This window comes from Schistocerca nitens, chromosome 1, assembly GCF_023898315.1.
Source record: "Schistocerca nitens isolate TAMUIC-IGC-003100 chromosome 1, iqSchNite1.1, whole genome shotgun sequence".
In the NCBI taxonomy this organism is placed as follows: Eukaryota; Metazoa; Arthropoda; class Insecta; order Orthoptera; family Acrididae; genus Schistocerca; species Schistocerca nitens.
In genome coordinates, this window is record NC_064614.1 from 13,447,713 (window position 1) to 13,470,698 (window position 22,986).

Consider the following 22,986-nt stretch of genomic DNA (forward strand, 5'->3'; position numbering starts at 1 on the left):
TTCGTGGAAGCTCTATTGCACTTTGTCCAATACACTCATCCAATACCCCTTCGTGTCCTTATCAAAAGCGGGTCACCTGTGAGGGCAGTTTTGTCACATGAGCTCTGCTGTAATTTCAAGTACAGCATTTTACATATGCATGACCACCAACAGCTCTCCAGTCAAATGAATGGTCACTGCCAAACCGTGGCTGATAGCAGATAGTAGTAACTGTGAAAACTTCTTTTTGTGAAAAAGTGTACATACAACCAACAATACTGAAATTCAAGAGAAACTGCTTCAAAGCCAACTTTTATGCATCATTGTTAAGTATGAATTTCTGATTAGTAAAAGTTTGACTTTTATCTAATCCAAAAGATTTTCGTTTGGTCACATGATGAGGCTACCAGGAGCAGCAGGTAGACTTCTCAATCTGACTTTGCTGTGGCCCACGGTTTACTGTTTTCCAACCTGATACCTTTGTGAGACACTCTGAAGCTTCCTATGGGGAAGTCATTAAGGAAGCTAATGTGAAAAAGATTAGTGAGCTATGTAAATCCTTTGGTTAGTCTTTAGAGCATACCACTTAAAAATAAATGGCAACAGTAGAGCTGTGTTAGCTGTTGTAAATGAATTCCTTTTTGCCTCTTATTTCAACCTATCTGCATGTTCAAGCCCTTATGCTATTGCTGACAAGATCCTATCATATCTGAACCCATACATTGATACAGTTTTCCAACAGTGTTTATATTGGCACTACTCCTTACAGGCTACACAGATAACATGTAACTGAATAATGTTTTGTATATCTAAAAACAAAGATGATGTGACTTACCATATGAAAGCGCTGGCAGGTCGATAGACACACAAACACAAACATACACACAAAATTCAAGCTTTCGCAACCAACGGTTGCTTACGGTAAAAAGGAGAAGGTGAATACAAAGTGAACCTACTGGCAAAAACATGAAGAGAAAATAAGACAAACATACACACAAAATTCAAGCTTTCGCAACCAACGGTTGCTTACGGTTTGTTATTGTCACTGTCGCATTTCGAAATCTTTTCTGGCGTCTTATTTTCTCTTTCTGTTTTTGCCAGTAGGTTCACTTTGTATTCACCTTCTCCGTTTTACCATAAGCAACCGTTGGTTGCGAAAGCTTGAATCTTGTGTGTATGTTTGTGTGTCTATCAACCTGCCAGCACTTTCGTATGGTAAGTCACATCATCTTTGTTTTTAGATATATTTTTCCCGTGTGGAATGTTTCCGTTAATAATGTTTTGGATAGTGAAACTGTAAAACACAAAATAAAACTTCAACAATGGCAAAGTAATTGAATCCAAACGTGGTTCTGAAGTTACAAGGGTTCTCAATTAAAGACTTAAAACATGTCAGATTGAGATGTACTACCTTTTTCACATTACCATTATTATTGCAGAGTAACTTGAAAACTAGAGTGAAGCTACTTGGCACTACTTTTTGTTGAAAGTCCTGATGATACAATTTCTTGAATATTTAATGGCATGTACAAACTGTGCTAGTGACAACTAACACATCAGTACTACAAATTAAAGAACTGTTGACAGGTACTTACGTTCAGGAGGTGTGTTGTACTACCGATAGGCCCACAAAAAGTAAAAGTCACTACACTATTCTACTATCGAGTTGGTCTAAGAAGACCCCAGGCAGCTGCAGTTGGCTGGTTGCAACAGGTAACACAATTACATGGACTAATCTCGAAACACGATTTTGTAAACATCTCTATATCAATTTCTCATTGTTGTCATAGCTCTACAGTCGTCTACTGTTTTCACCTGCAGCCTTTTGCACATCGCAGTTTAAAGCTGTTAACAGCACTGCTAGCTTTCAGTGATCTTTTGACGATTCATCTATAGCTTTCTGAATAGTTAGTTCCATCCCCAAGGACGAGGAGAAAAGATGGAAAAGGTATCAAATGAAGCGCAGGTCACTCAGACTCCAGGACAACAGGGACCAACCTGTAGTGCATATGAAGGTAGCCAAAGATCAAGGGGGAAAGGTCAGAGAGAGAGAGAGAGAGAGAGAGAGAGAGAGAGAGAGAGAGAGAGAGATATCATGCATCCAATGAGTAAATGATTGTTATGATTACAGGTACAAAGGGACTATAACATCTAGGTTATCAGTCACTCGTTGCACTGGAAATTCATGTAAAATGATGTGGAACGAGAAAAGGAGAACTGACAGCTCCTGAATATGTGGTCTTGCCCGCATCATCGAAAAGTCACATTACTGTAGCAAGTCAGCTGGTTTAAAGTGAGATTAAAACCCAGGCAGCTATAAACTGAAGTGTACTCTAAGAAGGGTCATCACAGACCATACTACTAAAATGAGTGAGTAAAAGAAGACTGTACAGACTAGAGGGAAATAAAATACATAAACAAAAAATTTAACAATGCACGATAGTGCAGAGGTAGAAAGTAGCGGGAGGCCACTCGGGCACTCACCTCAGGGACAGTTGCCAATCACTCACCTCTGTGGCAGACAAGGTCTAACGAGCTCAGTACTGATGGTGCTGCCAACCCAAAGGCAACACATCCATTGTCAATGTGGGATAAAATCAAAGCTTTGTAGAATAGCAAAAGAATCATTCATTCTGCACCCCAGGAGGTGCTGCTGAGAAATATGAGGATATTAAAATTCCTCACGTAATTTGTCTTGAGCTGGCAGTCATGTGGTAACCATGTTAAATCAAAGGCCTACAAATTTGAAAGTTCCAACAACTTCAAGCAACTGGTTGCCAAAGTAAAGTTATGGGAGCACATTCGCAGTCCTCAGCCTACAGAAGTGCACAAAGCAAGTTTCTAGGGAGAAACCTGATAGCCACGATTTAAGGCCTAGTCATGTGCTTTCTGATGGCCCTCGAAGATGGTGTCCAGTGTCGCAAGATGATGTTGCATTGTCATACACACAACACTCGCCCACATACAGTGACGACGAAACTGGGCATCCCACTGCAGTCACAACACCATCGACTGCAGTGGTGGAGAGGGTTAGGCTCAGAACCAATACGGAGGGGTGGAGGGGGTGGGTGGTGGGGGTCCCCAGTTTGCTGTACATATATTGGTTGCTGAGGGTTGACCTATCCAGACTCTGAAGAGTTAGAATAGGAAATCATGGACAAAAACAGTTTAGCAACCCTAGAAGCCCCACTCACGCAGAGCAGATAGGATGCGATGGCACCAGGTGGCATAGCATGGTAGTCAATAGGAGCACTGCACAATTATTTCATTGGTCACCAAATAAGAAGTCACCACCTTAAAACCATCCAGATCTTAAGATTGGGTACAAACTACGGGGTGACTTTATGTCACAATTACAAGGTATTTTACGTCTCCTGCATGTCGAAGAACACAATAACTAGATGTCGGCAATGTGTGAAAGCACTGTGCACTGCAGATTTCAGCTGAGAACACAGAGCCACTTCGATGAAATTGCAATAAGTGTTCTCCGGCTTCCAGGCACCAACACAGTTGTCAACTGACCATTCTTTTGAATGATTTATACATCCAGCTCATTAGGAGACAGGTCAATAATTATAATATTGCAGTGCCTGTGCTATTCCGAATACGATGCAGAGTTCCTTTGGACATACACAGGCACTACGGGGACTATGGCTGTTATGAAATAATTAAATGTATTAGCAATTGCAAATACGGAAAACCATCAGTTCATTCTACATCTGATATATTTTCAATTATGAATACATTTAATGTAGGTCAATAATTAGTCAAAAATTTGAGGGCTTTTTCCAGATTCATGACAGGAATAATACCACCTCATCCACTGAGGTGGGGAACTCACCTGCTTGCCGAATGCGATAGAAGAACCTGACCAAGTGTCTTACGCTGTCATTGCTAAGCTGTTTACGCATTTAACTGTCGATTTGTTGACACTGTGGAACTCCCGTTCACTACCCCACGACACAACATTGTATAATTCAAGGTCTTGTGCATGGAAGAATAAGCAGTTGTGCTCCGCCAGGATGTTTCCGGGTCACAAAATAGTAGGATGGTGAAGTGTGCTGTGAAACATTTACCAAAGGTTGTGTAGTCAGTACAGATGTCACCACAGAGAGAGATGCTGGGAATTACTGGTCGGTTTGAGGGAGGGGATCAAACAGCGAGATCATCAGTCCCATCAGATTAGGGAAGGAAGTCAGGCGTGCCCTTTCAAAGAAACCGTCCCAGCATTTGCCTGAAGCGATTTAGACAAATCGTGAAAAACCTAAATCGTGATGGCAGGACAAAGGTTTGAACTGTCATCCTCCCGAATGCGAGGCCAATGTGCTAATTACTGCGCCACCTGGCTCAACTACTGTTGTTGGTGGGTGGCCATTATAGGGATGGTGGTTAATGCTGGAACAACTGTTTCTTGGTTTAACCGATTCTTTTTGTCTCCAGCTTTACTCAACTGTTAAAACTACTTGAAGTTATTTGTTTATGAAAAAACCAATTTTCAATTGTTATTACCATTACTTCTAGTAACTAATACAGACTGAAGAATTGTAATGAAGGTGGAGTAATAAATCAAAACCAATGTGGGGTTGAAGCTGTGGCAGAAATAAGTTTCATTGTCTCCAGCAGAGATTACTAAGGTGAAGGACAAGGGCACAGCGACAGCTAGCAAAAGGCCTCAAGTTGATGACTTCCCTGCAATGTCAAGTTTGGATGCATGTTTTTTCAGACTGAAGCAATCACAAAATTAAGGGTTCAGTTATTACCCCAAGTTTATACCATGTCAGTAAAATTATATCGATCAAATTTGTCTATTCCAAGAAACATTGTGCACATTTTCTCCTTATATGATTTCTCAAGTTTGCTGTGACTCCTCCAGTTTTTTTTAAGTAAATGGAGCATTATACTTTACTGCTACTGCAACTTGTAAAATACCTCCAAACTAGGGACAATACCATTCTGCAATACAGCTGATGCTCGAGGACAACGGGGAGAGACTACTGTATTCGGGCTCGGTACGGGCTTATGTCGAAGTTTCGAGAACATACCTTCACCGAGGAGTCAAGCAGTATATTGCTCCCTCCTACGTATATCTCGCGAAGAGACCGTGAGGATAAAATCAGAGAGATTAGAGCCCACACAGAGGCATGCCGACAATCCTCCTTTCCACGAAGAATACGAGACTGGAATAGAAGGGAGAACCGATAGAGGTACTCAATGTACCCTCCGCCACACACCGTCAGGTGTCTTGCGGAGTATGGATGTAGATGTAGATTCATCATGTGGAGGCAACTCTTGCTCGCTGAAGGTACATGTGTACTATCTATTAGCCCACGCCACTAGGGTGCCTTAGCCAGACATGTCCATCTTTTTACAGTCATGTCTGATCAAATACAAGTGGCTTTCGTCGGGCTTTTCGGCAACAAACTTGAGAATGCACAACTAAGACCCATTCCCAGTACATGATGTAAGCACGAGTAACAAGTGTGAGGAGAAACATGGAGATATATTAGTTGACCAAAACATTATTGCAGCTGACAGTGAGGCCACTTCCATCAATATGTACAACCGTTCACAGTGTGATGCACTTCCCTTTGTCATGACTGTATTCTTTATTGTCATGTCACCATGTGTTTCTGATGGCCAGGGGGTCAAGTGCAATAATATCATGGTCAGGTGATACAACCGGTGCTATTCTTATGCCTATGTCTTATGTATTTCTTCACAGGCCAAACAAGGCTAAGGGTCATTGCAAGTGAAGTGATCCAATAAAAATTAAATTGGTTGCTTGACCATTTTTAAATATTTTTTTCTTTTTATTTGTGATTACGCTGTAACTGAGAAGTTACAAACTTTTTTTTTATTTTATTTTACCTTGTGCTGTTCCTGAATGATGGCCATTTTTATCTGTAAGCACTTGACAGTTTTTCAGTTCGGAGACATTAGTGTTAACCTGAATATCTTTGCACTGGGTCAAGTAACAACATTGCAACTGACATGTCTGTTTTTACGAGGGTAATCCCAAAAGTAAGGTCTCCTATTTTTTATAAGTACAGAACTCTGTTTGTGCGGCATTTGGTCACACTGTTATGAAGAGCGCTTCACGCGCTGTGTGTAAACATGCGCACGCCGCACTGAGACGCTCAGTTTTGGCTTGGCAGCCGTTGAGAATGGAGCTCCCGTCGGATGTTACCGCCAAGTGTGAATTGCGCACAGTTATTCGGTTTTCGAACGCAGAGGGCACTGCGCCGATTAAAATCCATCGCCATCTGACAGAAGTGTATGGTGAGTCGTGCATGGATGTCAAAAATGTTCATAAGTGGGGTAGAGAGTTTGCAGCTGGTCAGACCAAAATTCACAATGAACAAAGGAGTGGGAGACCATCAATTTCTGAGGAGACAGTGTTGAAGGTTGAGCAAAGCATGGGTGAAGATCGGCAGATCACCCTGGAGGATCTCTGCACTTTGGTTCCTGAGGTTTCCCAATGCATCACTCACAGAATTTTAACAGAAACATTGAAGTATCGGAAGGTGTGTGCAAGATGGGTGCCACGCATGCTGACTGAGGACCACATGCGGCAACGAGTTGATGCTTCCCACACATTTCTTCACTGCCTTGCAGCCGAACAGGACAACTTTCTGGATTCAATTGTCATGGGTCATGAAACCTGGGCATACCACTTTACACCTGAGACCAAGCAACAATCACACCAGTGGCGGCATCCTTCTTTGCCAAACCCACGGAAATTCAAACAAACACAGTCTGCCGGTAAAGTCAAAACAACCGTTTTTTGGGATCGGAAAGGGGTATTGTTGGTCGACTTTATGCCCACTGGGACCACAATTGAAACTGACAGGTACTGTGAGACTCTGAAAAAACTCAAACGGGCAATTCAGAACTGGAGAAGAGGAATGTTGAGCAAGGGGGTACACATTCTCCATGACAACGCTTGCCCACACATCACTCGGAAAACTGTTGCTCTCCTGCAAGTTTCACTGGAACATAATCACCCACCCACCATATGGTCCTGACCTGGCGCCGAGTGACTATCACCTGTTCTCTAGGTTAAAAGAACATTTGGCCGGAAAGCGATTCAGCTCCAGTGACAAGGTGAAAGAAGAGGTTCATAGGTTTCTGAACAGCATGGCTGCGAGCTGATATGATATGGGCATACAAAAATTGCCACTGCGTCTACAAAAATGCACCGTCAGAAATGGTGATTATGTCAAAAAATAGCAAAATGTTCAAGCTGTAAACTGATGTAAACCATTATAGAAATAAACAGGTCTATGTACTTATAAAAAATAGGAGACCTTACTTTTGGGATTACCCTCATAGAAAAGCCTCCTCTACAACACTGTTTATTACTCAAAATATCCTAAATTGAAAAATAACCAGTCAAAATGAACTCCAAAGTTTGGTATTGAAAATTTAGAAAATCCAAAAGTAACGACCAAGCAGTGATTTATCAGAGTGTATTTTTTCCCCTATTTAGACATCAAACTGCTAGTCTTAAACAGAGCAAGAACATTGACAAATGTTTCCTTAATTTTTTTATAAGTTTTTGAAAACCTTCTTATGGTTTTGATTTTTCCTCCTTGTCCGTATGAGTTTATAGTTACTGTGACAATTTTGTCTTGACTTCTGGGACAGGAGAGAACTGTTCATTGCTATGACCCACAGCCTGTGACTCAATCAGCCATTGGTTGGTGGTAGATTACTGGTCTGTTTTGTCCAGAGAAGGAAGGGGGCACCTTGGCGCACATGACCTCTTCCCTGACAATGCTGGAGAACACTGAGGCATCTCCAGCTCCACAGGTGGGATTTTTATCACCAGTGCTGTGGGTGTGAGGGCTGGAAAAGCTGCTGTCCCCTCCCCGTATTGAAAAACTGGCATTGACATGTGGTTCAAGGACTGCTGTTTGAGAACTTATCATACTAGGTGTGGATTCTGACACAATGTTTGTGAGTTGGACATAGTATTGACTGTGTGGAGTTGTTCAGACTTTTTATTAGCATCTTGAAATGATACACAGTCTAGTGTTCTATATTTCTAGACATACTGCTCCCTCTTGAAAACCGTATGTCGATGGACGAAGGGGGCAGTATTCTAGGCAGCTTACGCATGTAGGGGGTTCCTCACAAGGGCTGCCATCGTGCATTGTCCTTCCACACTAACCAGAAGTAGCCTCATTAGCATGATGGGAGGACGTGTCCAAACCTCTGGCATCTACAATATCTCATAAGAGGAGAAAAATATGGCTCAACACCATTAACTTTCTCAAATTAAACATTTCCATTAAAGGCTAGGAAGAAAGTTCCAGTGTGCAACTTACTATTCCTAGGTCCTCTCTGGAAGTGACAAACACAACAGATTCTACACTGCTTGAGGTTAAAAGATGATTCATCTGACAGTTAGGTCCCAATGGACGATGACACCTAGAATTCTGCTGGGTCTATTATGAGGAGAGATGGTAACTGGTATAAAACTCTGAGCTTGTCACACGCCTGCAATTTGTTGGCATTCAAAGTTTTGATCAACAAAGATCCATTTCTCATTTTCTGTGCTGCAGCAACTTCTCTGAACCTATCCTCAGTATTTTCACACATTCCCTATCAGCTATAAAACATACAAAGAAATAGGCAAAGTATCTATCTCCATTTTTCCTTGCCCGATTCTCAACACACGGTGTGGCCAAAGATGGACACGCCATGGGATCAAAAGCCTCTGCATTAAAACTTTGCTTTCTATCTGCTGGGACGACTGTGTTGACATGGCCACAGGTACAGATGAGTTTGATCATTTCACTGCAGATCTGCTGCCCTGATTGGAGGCTCTGCCCACAGGTGCCATCCTGACACAAAAAGGCAACCTGGCAGTGAAGCCATTAGCCAGGCTGGACAGGAAATGACTCCTCAGCACACACAGGGTCAGCACAGTGCGATGCCTGCATTGTCAGGGGGCTGCAACTGTGAAGGCACACGTCGATCCTCTTGATGACAGATTGGTCCAAGTGACCCTCCCTCCCTTTTTAAACATTCTTAACCTACTCCTCTCCCCTCCATGAAGTTAGGAAAGTGGTATTACTGTTACTTTTAGTGTGTATTTAGCCAGTGCTAGGCTACATACTTCACATCCTGAAGTTTTGTACTGACCAGAAGATCTGCCCATAACTTATGTTTTCTTAACTGAAGCTTCAAGGACTTGCTCTCTTGTGTTTCATTCTCTGCCACAAATTTCCAAATACTCCAATGGAGCTTTGCATATGCCTCCTGTTTTCCATGTTGACTACCAACATACCTTCAACAGATGAAAGAGTAAAATGGAAAGAGCATATAGATCCAACTGAAAATATCTACAACAAGAAATCCATCACTAGAAATACAAAACTAAAACCCTTTACTACAGAGGTATGATCCAAATGTTTATATGCATGTGAAACTTCAATAATGAACCATGAGCCGGACAGAACAGAAATACTTGAATGATGGATTGTTAGAAGAGTCATGATTAAAAAGGAAACACTTCCTAATGTTCTCTAAAATTATGTTTATTTCGTCAGAAACTGGCTTTTAGCTTCTTAGGGCACAGTCAGGTTTAATATTGTTATCACATTCTGCCAAGTACTGATGGAAAATACAGTTAATGTTAAGAAAAATAATGGGTGCAGTACACGTGACTGATGGTTGGAAAATTAGTAATGAGGAGATCTACCAAACGATATCAGCCTGGTGTAAGGAGTGGCAACTAATTTTTATGTTGTGAAGTGCAAAGTTCTGCACTTCATGAAAAGTAAAAGTAATGTATCCTTCAACTACAGAATTAACGAGTTACAACTAGGTCAGTCATGTTATAAAAGTATTTATGAGTGTAAATGTGTAGAGATATGAAGTGTTGTAAATAAACCAAATATAATTCACTGATACTGGGAAACTGCAGTTTGTCTGCATTAAAGATCATACACAAAACATTTTTGTGGCCTACATCTGAATATTGCTTGATCGCATCGACCCCATATCAGGCCACACTGCCTTTTTCCTATCTTCTGAGGAGTTTGAAAGGTAGAAGAGAAGTAAAACTGCGAGCTCGAGGCCGAATATAGCATATGGTTTTTATCTGCCACAAACTTTCAAAGCCACACACTCCACTGCAGAACAAGAAAAGTCTAATGGTTCCACACATTGTCCTTACTATTGATTACTAGTGTTCATCCTGTTTCAAACTGCTTCATAATTTACCCCCAGAAATTTAAATGGTACGACAGTCTTCATAAATTCATTACCGATATTGTAAAATGACATCTACATTTAACAACAGCTGTTACGGGCGTTTTTCCACATTCAAAGTAAACTGCAATTCAATGGAACAAACCAAAATACTATCCACATCTACATATCCTTACTTGACCTAGTAATGATAGTTCCCTATGGACAACAGCATCATCAGAAATAAGACTGCTGTTGACCATATCTGATAACATATGAACAAGAGATCATTAGTGGTCCTATTACACTTCATTTGTTGGATACTTTGTGACAATCACTCCCTAACCCATACTTTCTTTCTGAGTAAAGCTTCCTTTCTTCCATGAAAGGAAATGTTAACAGTTAGCCATGTTCTACATCCTACAGAAAGCGGACATTAGAGATATTAGTCTCATTATCCTCAGTCATAATTTTGCTCCAATGATCAGGAGTATTTGGAGGAGCAGATTAGTATTGAACGTTCCATCAACAACTAGGTCATCAGAGACAGAGCAGAAGCTCTGATTAGGGAAGGAAATCAGCTGTGCCTTTCAAAGGAACCACATGGCATTTGCCTGGTGTAATTTAGGGAAATCATGGAAAACCAAAATCAAGATGGCCAGATATGGGTACGACCTGTCGTCCTCCCGAAATCGAGTCCAGCGTTTGATGATGTTAGGGTTGTAGTGTGCTCAACTGCGTGATCATCAGGGCCTGTACAAATTCCCAATCTGTAAACAGCCCCATCTAGCCACTTTCACAAATGATGATGGAATGAGGAAGACAACACATACACCCAGTCCCTTGGCGGGTCCAATATGCTAACCATTCCACCACCTCGCTTGGTGTGACTCTTCGTTGTCCACAAGACAGGCAATAAACATGACTAGGGAAGTGAGCTAATTCAAAATCAAATTCAACAAATTCTGCCATGTCCTGGTACCTTTTTCAGTTTGAATAATCTTTCTCAATGAATAATGTTTTTCAATACTGGGGGGAGGAGCTAATTCCAACCTCTGCATCCTACGCTATCCCTATGCCACTCCCAACCCCAGCCCCAGCCCCTTGCTACAGGGATCATATCCCTATGGAAGCCCCATGTGCAAGACCACCCAGCACTTCTTATTCCAGTCCCATCACTGGCTTATCCTACCCCGTCAGAGGCCAGGCCACCTGTGAAAGCAGCTATGTTATATACCAGCTCTGCTGAAATCATTGCACAGATTTTTATATTGGTATGGTTACTAAACAGTGGTCCTTGGCCAAGAGTAGAGTGGACCAGACTGTGGCACAACATGCAGCTGTGCATAACAAACTTCATTTCAATGGCTGCTTCACAAACACAGACATCTGGATCCTCCCCTTCACAACAAGCTTTTCTGAATGGCGCAACAGAGTTGTCATTACAACATATTCTCCACTCAAAAATCATCCAAGCTTCAACCTACAGTAATCTTCTGTCCCCACACACTTCACTGAACTGTTTCTGCCCCCTCTGTCTTGTCACATTCTCACAATTTGCCTGCCCTCACCTTCATCTGCTTCTCTGTTTTCCACACCCTGTTTTTTCCCCATCCTCTCCCTCCCCCACAGCCTCCTAACACTGCAACTGTCAGTTCTTCCCTGCTGCCTGGCAGCACCAATTCTTCCGCCACCCACAAACTGCTATCCATCTCCCTTCCCTGCCTGCTCCAGATTGTTGCTCCTGTTCATCGCGTTTCTGTTGCAGTCTGGCAGGACGTAGCAGTAGTGTGTGTGAGGTGTACTTGCTAGAGTGAACGTGTATGGGTTTCTCTTTTCTGAAGAAGGCTTTGGCCAAAGGCTCATATTTAACAGTCCCTTCATTGTGGCTTTCTGCAACTCAACATGTCATCTTTATGGTATGTAGTGATCTATCCTTTCCACAATTTTACTGACATCTTATGTTTTTGTGTGGTTTTGTAAAATCTCTGTAGCTGGTTGTTAAGTTTGGACTTCACGCACCTTTAGCACTTAATCATTGTTGTTGTCTGTTTTCTGAATGTTCTAACAGAGAGAGATTGGAGTTTAGATGTGAACACGACAAGGGCAACCAGAAATGAATTTTTTTCACAAAGTTGGCATAATTTTTGCTATTTGTGGTGGGAAATTGTGCTTTAACAAGTGGTAAACAACAAATAAATTGACATGAAATAAAAAATTTCAGCTTGGTTATTCAATGTGATGAGTGCAGAACAAATATGGAACATTGGAATAATATTTGAAGGGGAATAAGTCAACAGGCAAGTTAACATTGGATGTCACGACCAGAACGAAGCTGTTTAGTATAGTAAACTATGATGTTTAAACATGAGAAACATGGCCCAGATACGCAAATAGTGACATGTGAATGGGGATGCAAATGTGTGACATCACAAGTATGGCACGACACGCTAACAACCAACAGTAGTCAAAAAGTTCCTAGTGTGAATGTGTGTTGGACAGAGCAAAGTAACCAATCTTGGAGCAGTTCCACCATCTCTGAATACTTCCCAGCAGCCCTAGCGAACCTAATGTGCCCACACAGGGACAGCAGCAGCAGAGTTGCAGCTGTCCGACACACGGGGTGGCGTATTAGCACAAAATAAACCAAAGGAGAGACACTGTGCAGCGTAATTGTGTGTAATTGCACCTTGGGTGGAAAATTTGTCACTGTGGATGTGAATGGCAGCAATGTTTGTTTGCATGAAACAAAGGACAGGAGGTTATTGAACTGGAATCAATAAAAGAAAATAATTACAACAATGATAGTTTTGTGTGTCACACATATGGTAGTGTTGCAAGGTGTGTGCAGGTATCTAATGGGAGACAAGAAGACATAATGAGGCAAGATTACAATCTTAGTGCTGGGGAAGCTTATGTGGTTCTTAACTGGGATATGTAGCTACAAATGCTTAATATGAGGGTGGTTTGAAAATTTCTCCGATATCACCACGAGAGGTCAGCACTAGCGCAACAAGTTGTTCACGTGATATTCATTGGACTGTTGCCTGTAAACACGTGCCACATCAGTGCTCTTGGAAGAGAGCTGTGGCAGTGACATGGCTCTGTTGTTGTTCCCGCACATTGCAATAAAATATGTGTGGAAAAACACCAGGTTTAACAAGGAAGAAAGTCATCTTCCATCAAGACAATGTGCACCCGCACACATGTGCCATCGCCATGGCAAAATTACACGAACTAAGGTATGAATTGTTGCCACACCCACCTTATTCACCTGATATGGCTCCATCAGACTTCCATCTCTTCCCAAAACAGAAAATTTTTCTTGGTGGACAAGGATTCACTTCAAACGAAGAACTGATAGCTGGAGTTGACAACTATTTCGCAGGCCTGGAGGAAACTCATTTTCAAGATGGAATCAATGAAGTGGAACATTGTTAGACCAAGTGCATTAATCTACAAGGAGACTACATTGAAAAATAAAGTTTCAGTGATGTAAGTACTTTTTTCCTATCCATTCCGAGAACTTTTCAAACTACCCATGTAATATTTGGAAGCATGTAGCCTCAGTTAAATCTGAAGTAAGTTCAGTTAAATCTGACATGAAAATATCAGGTATGGATTTATTCAGTTCTGAGGTCAATATGTTACATTTGAATCGAACCGTGTTAGAGACACAACTCAAGAAAGATACTGACACTATCAGAACCATATGTGGCAACAGAAGTAGTGACTAGAAGGCAAGAATAGTCAAGCAGATAGAGGAGGTCACTAATGATTGTCAATGCAAGAAAGAACAGTTAACCAAGCAATATAAAGGTGTTGGAATGTTTTTAGGAGAAGGAGATTAGTGTTTAATGACCCACTGATGACAAGGTCATTACAGATGGAGCGCTAGGTTGGATTAGGGAAGGAAATCGTTGTGTGCTGTCAAAGGAACCATCCCAGCATTTACCTGAAGTGATTTAGGAAAGTCACAGAAAACCTAAGTCTGGATGGCCGGATGCTGGTTTGAACTGTTGTCCTCCCGAATGTTTGTAGAACAATAAACTTAAGTCACACAGGCTCACTGTGATGAGAACCATGGCGTGGTTACACCAGAAGCACGCAAACTGTCCCAGGAGGTAGAGAATATTTGCATAAATACTGAAAAGTGTGTTAGAGAGTTATGTAATACAGAAATTAGTAGTAGTACACGCGTGCATACAGACAGCTGGCTTGGTAACTGTACAAAGTTTTTTTTAGGTACGATCCTGTGAGAAATGATTATCTTTTAGAGCTTTCGAAAGATTTTCTTAATGCACTAACCAGAATGATTTTTAGTCTAAGAATAAGGAGCAATCCATATTGAGGGACTTCTGGGGAGGAGAGATATACAACCCACAGAATGGTAGCTTAAAGGCCTTTTGTGACAGTGGGTTAATGAAATAAAGCATCTCCACAACAAAATGGTGCTGCAATGATTGTACTGGATCTTGAGATAAATTCCCACATCAGGTGAGGCAAATGGTAGTGCAGCACCTAGGGATAATGTTGAGGAATTTATTGATTTCCAGGAAAGAACTGCAAGAATTTATCCCAACAGTGGGCCACTGAACTATGACAGATTTAATGGGCTGGGTGACAGAGGGCAATACAGAGTAAACAGAGTGGAAGGGAATAACAGAAATGGGCAGAAGACTTCAAATCGGTGGGATAAAAATCATCGCAGAGGTGGTCACCAAATATGGATACAAATGTTGGACCCCTAGATAGAAATGAAGGGCAACCTCACCTTGGGAGAGATGGTCCGAGGGGGGGGGGGGGGGGGGGTGAAGATTTGGAATTTGGGTTGTTCGAGAGATGGGTGGATGAAATGCTGAATGTGGCATGGAGAGGGTGTACTAACATGAGTTTCAACATAGTCATGTGAAGCATAACTGCCAGTGCAAAGACATTGGTTGATTGATAGTACAGTCCAATGAGGATGGAGTGGAAGAATATTTGAGATTAAAGTACGAGACAGATGAGGGGAGGTTATCTGAAGGGGAAGAAGGAATGGAATGGAATGTAAGGTCGAGAGAAATGTGAAGATTTTAGAGAGATATTTCTTTTTGATTTCCCGATAATACAAAACGAGACATCCTTGTTTGAAATTTTTCAATTTTTTCCATCAGGTCCATCTGATGTGCACATCCTACAGCACACAGCAATGCTCCAGAAGATAGCAGACAAGTGTAGTGCCCACAGTCTCTCTAACAGATTTGTTGCATTTCCTAGGTGTTCTGCCAATAAATAAAAGTCTTTGGTTTAATGACAATATTAAGAAAAAGACAGACTGCTACTCACCATGTACATATATCGAGTTGCACACAGGCACAACGAAAAGACTGCTAAACATGCAAGTTTGGCGTTCCAGAGGTGGACGAGCAACAGTACAGTGTGTGGGTGAAGTTGGAACTGCACGGAAGTTACACGCCTGACGGACCATGAAGTCAGATTTTAAGTGGCGGTTCCCCTGCCCCAGCACAGAGGCTGGGCATGGGACTGGTCCAATAAGCACCCGTGGCCATCTGAATCCCCTCATAACGGACAGTGTCAATGATGGATAAGTAAGAGGGCCACGTTGACCGATACACTGTGCAATCATAGCCCAGCCGTGAATGCACATAAGCTTGATAAAACTGAAGGAGACACACCCTGTTCACTCCCCAAGACCTGTGGCTAAGGCACTTCATGATGTTCAGTGCCTTCAGGGTTCTGGCTTTCAGGTCTCACAGTTGTGGTAACCACAACAATTGGGAGTCAAAAATGAAGCCCAGAAACGGCACTGTCTCTCTAAAATGTACGATGGTGTCCCCCATATTCAAGGAAGGCAAATTAAAAAACACCACACACACACACACACACAAAAAACTGGAAACCCATCTTTGCAAACCACTCCTACTGTAAGTCACAACTGATGGCTCGCTGTTGCAACAGTGGAGGAGGAACAGAAAACAGCAAAATCGTCTACAAATTAGGAGAAATGTACAAGACTCCTTACTGTAGATGGCTACAGCAAAGAGGGTAACATTTTTAACACTGCCCTGAGGAACACCATCCTCCTGGTCAAATCGATTAGAGAGCATGTCACCAACTCGGATCCTAAAAAACCACTGAGGCAGAAAAGACCGTATGAAGACGGGGAGGTGGCCATGAAAGCACCATCAATGCAGTTGTGCAAGAACAGTAGTATCACATGCCTTACTTATACTGAAGAATATGCTGATACAGTGATGCTTATGGAGGAAAGCCCGCTCAATAGTCACCTCTAGGAGGGTCAGATTGTAGACAGAGTGGCTAAGGAGATGCCTGGTCTCTAACAGCCAGATCAGATGATGGTTAACCATTTGCGCAGTACCTTCCTTATTTGAGAAGAGATCAGCACTGCCTGCCTCCACGAGTTGTCGAAGTTGCCTGTAGACCATATTTGGTCACAACATTCGAGGAGAATTTCTTTGATGTCACTGGCAAATGTCGAAGCATGTAGTACTGGATTTGGTCATGACCGGGTGCAGTTTCACGCATCTGTCAGTGCTGATTCGAGCTCCCATATGGAGAAAGGGGAGTTGTAGGCTTCAGAACTGTTGGGCCAGAAGTCCAACTTTTCCCTCTACAGTCGCATGATACCGACAAAATGCCGGATCCTGGCTTGCATGGGCAGTAGTTTGTGTAAAATGTTAGGCCAGCATCTGAGCAATGTCTTTGGGTGTAGTTTGGAGGCACCCCTGTTTCAGCACTGCTGCTATCGGTAAATGGCTGTGTTTACGGGAAATCTTCCGGATGGCTTCCCATACTTTTATAGAATAAGTGGAATGATTGATGGAGTCCAGGAACACTTGCCATGACCTTTTCTTACTCTCCCTAAAGACGCGTCGAGCCTTTGCCCTCGCAACTCAAAAGGCCTTAAGGTTGTCTGCCGTCGGTCGGCATTTAAAATGTTGAAGAGCCGCATGCCTTTCCCACATCACGTAATGGCACTCATCTGTCCACCAAAGTACTGGTTGCTTCCTAAGATGACCTGAGGATTGCAGTATGGAGAGGTCAGCGGCACAATGGACTACTCATGTGATGTGGTCCAACCATCCTTGGATGCTGTCAGTGTTCTAACACCGCCAGCTGGTTGAAACGCATCCAGTTACCCCTGCTGACCATCCATTTTGGGGGACTTAACTTCAGGTGATGAGCCATTTAGAAGTGAAGGCGGATTGGAAACTGGTCACTGGAATGAAGGTTGTCAATGACCTCCCAATGAACAGAGTCAGTGAGGGTAGGAGAACAAAAGAGAGGTCCATGGCTGAGAATGACCCAGCAGCAGCAGAGAAATGTGTGTGAGTATCCTTGTTGAGGATGCACAGCTTGGGAGATGTCATGAGGCCCTTCAAAACCAAACCCCCAGGGCAAGTATTGGCCGAGCCCCACAGGACATGATGGGCATTAAAGTCTCCCAGGAAGAGGAATGGTTATGGGTGTTGCACAGTAAGATCCACGAGAGCCTCGAGTCTAGTGCAGCTCGCAGAGGTAAATACAGTGACCAAACAGTGATTCTTTGACATACATGAATTTGAACTGCAACTGCTTGCAGGTCAGTAGCCAAGGGGAGAACAGAGGAGTGGCATGCATCAGTGACAAACACTGCGACACCTCCCTTGGCCCTTACCCCCCTTCAAAACCCTTATGGATATAAAAGGGGGCAACTCTTTCAAATGTCCCCTCCTTCCTCTATCGCCAGGAACACATTGTTATTCATGACTCCACGAGCCCTTTACTGCAGTCCAAAGTATTCTTATTATCAGGACGACTAGCCTCTCACCTTTTTGGATGAATGGGTGTGAATACTCCCAAGCGGTACACCCTTCCCACTGGGAGGAGAAGATTTCGAGGGTTCCAGCTTGGACCCATGAGCAGCTAGAGAAATAAGGGTCCACTCAGACACAGCACTGCATGCCTGAGGTAGCCTTATACAACAGAGGTGTGGCACGTCACCCAGAGGTTGCCCACTAATGACTGTTCCACCTCAACAGCCGTGCATCGCAACAGTGTGCAGCACATCTTGAGATTGAGGTTTTTTTTTTAGGTTTATCCCATCCTCGCGATCCGGACGGTCAAGCCAAGATACCCGTTCCCTGAGACACACAACGTTCCATCGCCATGCAGTTGTCGCTGAATCATGCCCAGAGCTTATGGTGACATGGGACTGGCGGCGCTTACCAGTCCCCAGGTCAGGAATCCAGGGGTCGCCAAGTCCGTACCCAGCAAATCAAAGCTGAGCCCGAGGGCTTCTGAATCCATGTTTGTTGTTTCTTGATAAATCATTTTCTTTGAGGTAATTCATAATATTCAAATGAACTATATGTTACAAAATTCTACTGCAAATTGACATTATTGATAAGGGTCTAATTCAGCAAATTAGATCTCTTTCCATTCTTGAGTATGTTTGACACGTGCAACTTTCTAGTCTTCAGATATGCATATTTCAACATGCGAGCAGCTGTAAGTGATTGGTAAGTATGGGGCTATTTTATCGGCATACTCTGAAACAAAACTGATTGGTATACAATCTGGACCAGTGGAATTGCCTTTATTAAGTGATTTAAGCTGTTTCACTATACGATATCTACTTGTCAGTTAATCAAATCGGCAGTTGATTTCGATTCGATTTCTGGAATGTTTACTTCATCATCTTTGATGAAGGAATTTAGGAAAACTGTATTTAGTAACTCTACTTTGGTGGCACTGTCATCAATGACATCACCATTGTTATTGTGCAGTGAAGGTACTGATTGCATCTCACCACTGGTGTACTTCAAGTAGGACCAGAGTCTCTCTGGCTTTTCCATCAGATTTCAAGTTTCTGTAAATCTTTGCCAATCTTGGGGGTTTTGCGTTTTTAAATTTGGCATGCTTTTTCGTTTCTTCTGCAATAGTGTTCTGATCCATTCTGTGTAACATGGGCATTCAGGTATAATATTTCATTAATTTATTTGGTATATATCTCTCAACTGCCATCCATAATATTTGTCTGAATTTAAACCACATCTGGTCTACACTTAACAGTCAGGTTGGAAGGAACTGAGATTCTCTCTTAGGAATGAGTCAAGTGAATTTTTTTATGCTTTTTGGGCAGATGTATTTTGTGTTTATTTCTGGTGGGTTTGGATGTTTTGGCATTCAGTCTTGTTGCAAAAACCTTGTGGTCACTAATCCCTGTATCTTTCATGATGCTCCCTACTTGCTCAGGATTATTTGCTGCTAAGAGGTCAAATATATTTTCACAATCATTTATACTTTGGGTGGGCTCCTGAATAAACTGTTCAAAATAAGTTTCTGAGAATGCATTCAATAAGATTTTGGATGATGTTTTATGCCACTCACCATCTTTAAATGTGTATTGTCACCAACATATAAATGGTAGATTGAAGTCACCACCAATTGCAACAGTGAGTGGGTTACCTATTTGAAATAAGAAGTTTTCTTTGAACTGTTCAGCATCTGCATCATATGGGGATGCAGTAAAAGGAACCAATTATTAAATCATTTCCAGCTGCCACACAAGCTCACAGGAACTACCGACTTCTATTTCACTACACGCTTAACAACTTCTGACAGTAATAAACACTCCACCACCAACTGTGTTAAATCCTTTTTGAAAAGGGTTACATCCTTTGTAAAAGATCTTGGCTCAACTTATTCTCTGCTTCCGAATGCTTTCCGTACCCATAATGATTTGAGCTTCAATGATTTCTATTATTGCTTCGAGCTCTGGTTCTTTTCCAACCACAGCTAAGACAGTTTACAACTACAATACCAATTGCTGCTCGGTCTACTTCCTGTGTTGGCCGTGCACCCTTTTAAAATAATGCCCTTACTGTAGTGGACCCCTGATTGGTTAAGAGCAACTCACCACAGTCAGAGACATCACCTGAAACCTGTTCGTCAGACGAACCAGAGAGGACTCCAACTGGCCCCATGAAAAGTCTTTCACTGCCTTCCACACCTCGGAACCACCTTCCACTCAACCATTGGTGAGGGCTCATCATCAGTGGGTGCAGTACCCGGAGTGGTCACACTAGTGGACCAAATGGGGAACACATGGGCAATGTTGGAGGTCCCTCGGATCCCCACGTCTGATCTCTCAGTGATGCATATTGGCAGCAGCCTCAAGCTGTGCAATCAAAGCCAACATTGCCAGGAGCTCAGCTCGCTTCTAAACACAGAAATTAGTCACTACCCATACCAAAGATGGCCAAACTCAAACTACACAGTTACTAGAATGCTAGACCGTAAGCATGCAAACACGCAAGAAATTAGAAAACAGTGTACTCGCCTTATCTGCAGAAGGAATGCAAGGTGCTGCCTAACTGACAGTCTCACCATTCATATGGAAAGGCAGCACAAAAGATCAGGAAAGAATTGTTGTGGTCTTCAGTCCTGAGACTGGTTTGATGCAGCTCTCCATGCTACTCTATCCTGTGCAAGCTTCTTCATCTCCCAGTACCTACTGCAACCTACATCCTTCTGAATCTGCTTAGTGTATTCATCTCTTGGTCTCCCTCTACGATTTTTACCCTCCACGCTGCCCTCCAATGCTAAATTTGTGATCCCTTGATGCCTCAAAACATGTCCTACCAACCAATCCCTTCTTCTAGTCAAGTTGTGCCACAAACTTCTCCCCAATCCTATTCAATACCACCTCATTAGTTACGTGATCTACCCACCTTATCTTCAGCATTCTTCTGTAGCACCACATTTCGAAAGCTTCTATTCTCTTCTTGTCCAAACTAGTTATCGTCCATGTTTCACTTCCATACATGGCTACACTCCATATAAATACTTTCAGAAATGACTTCCTGACACTTAAATCTATACTCGACGTTAACAAATTTCTCTTCTTCAGAAACGATTTCCTTGCCATTGCCAGTCTACATTTTATATCCTCTCTACTTCGACCATCATCAGTTATTTTACTCCCTAAATAGCAAAACTCCTTTACTACTTTAAGTGTCTCATTTCCAAATTTAATTCCCTCAGCATCACCCAATTTAATTTGACTACATTCCATTATCCTCGTTTTGCTTTTGTTGATGTTCATCTTATATCCTCCTTTCAAGACACTGTCCATTCCGTTCAACTGCTCTTCCAAGTCCTTTGCTGTCTCTGACAGAATTACAATGTCATCGGCGAACCTCAAAGTTTTTACTTCTTCTCCATGAATTTTAATACCTACTCCAAATTTTTCTTTGTTTCCTTTACTGCTTGCTCAATATACAGATTGAATAACATTGGAGAGAGGCTACAACCCTGTCTCACTCCTTTCACAACCACTGCTTCCCTTTCATGCCCCTCGACTCTTATAACTGCCACCTGGTATCTGTACCAATTGTAAATAGCCTTTCACTCCCTGTATTTTACCCCTGCCACCTTCAGAATTTGAAAGAGAGTATTCCAGTTAACGTTGTCAAAAGCTTTCTCTAAGTCTACAAATGCTAGAAACGTAGGTTTGTCTTTTCTTAATCTTTCTTCTAAGATAAGTCGTAAGATTAGTATTGCCTCATGTGTTCCAACATTTCTACGGAATCCAAACTGATCTTCCCCGAGGTCCGCTTCTACCAGTTTTTCCATTCGTCTGTAAAGAATTCGCATTAGTATTTTGCAGTCGTGACTTATTAAACTAATAGTTCGGTAATTTTCACATCTGTCAACACCTGCTTTCTTTGGGATTGGAATTATTATATTCTTCTTGAAGTCTGTGGGTATTTCGCCTGTCTCATACATCTTGCTCACCAGATGGTATAGTTTTGTCAGGACTGGCTCTCCCAAGGCCATCAGTAGTTCTAATGGAATGTTGTCTACTCCCGGGGCCTTGTTTCGACTCGGGACTTTCAGTGCTCTGTCAAACTTTTCACGCAGTATCTTATCTCCCATTTCGTCTTCATCTACATCCTCTTCCCTTTCCATAATATTGTCCTCAAGTACATCGCCCTTGTATAAACCCTCTATATACTCCTTCCACCTTTCTGCCTTCCCTTCTTTGCTTAGAACTGGGTTTCCATCAATGCTCTTGATATTCGTGCAAGTGGTTCTCCTTTCTCCAAAGGTCTCTCTAATTTTCCTGTAGGCAGTATCTATCTTACCTCTAGTGAGACAAGCCTCTACATCCCTACATTTGTCCTCTAGCCATCCCTGCTTAGCCATTTTGCACTTCCTGTCGATATCATTTTTGAGACGCTTGTATTCCTTTTTGCCTGCTTCATTTACTGTATTTTTATATTTTCTCCTTTCATCAATTAAATTCAGTATTTCTGCTGTTACCCAAGGATTTCTATTAGCCCTCGTCTTTCTACCTACTTGATCGTCTGCTGCCTTCACTACTTCATCCCTCGGAGCTACCCATTCTTCTTCTACTGTATTTCTTTCCCCCATTCCTGTCAATTGTTCCCTTATGCTCTCCCTGAAACTCTGTACAACCTCTGGTTCTTTCAGTTTATCCAGGTTCCATCTCCTTAAATTCCCACCTTTTTGCAATGTCTTCAGTTTCAATCTGCAGTTCATAACCAATAGATTGTGGTCAGAATCCACATCTGCCCCTGGAAATGTCTTACAATTTAAAACCTGGTTCCTAAATCTCTATCTTACCATTATATAATCTATCTGATACCTTTTAGTATCTCCAGGATTCTTCCAGGTATACAACCTTCTTTTATGATTCTTGAACCAAGTGTTAGCTATGATTAAGTCATGCGCTGTGCAAAATTCTACAAGGCGGCTTCCTCTTTCATTTCTTCC

At 42.2% G+C, this 22,986-nt stretch overlaps 1 protein-coding gene across 1 annotated transcript in view; it reads right to left on the minus strand.

Annotated features, from left to right (window-relative positions):
• Positions 1 to 22,986, minus strand: part of LOC126240588 (mitochondrial import inner membrane translocase subunit Tim23) — a 73,970-nt gene that overhangs the window by 5,346 nt on the left and 45,638 nt on the right. The gene's annotated exons all lie outside the window — the stretch shown is intronic.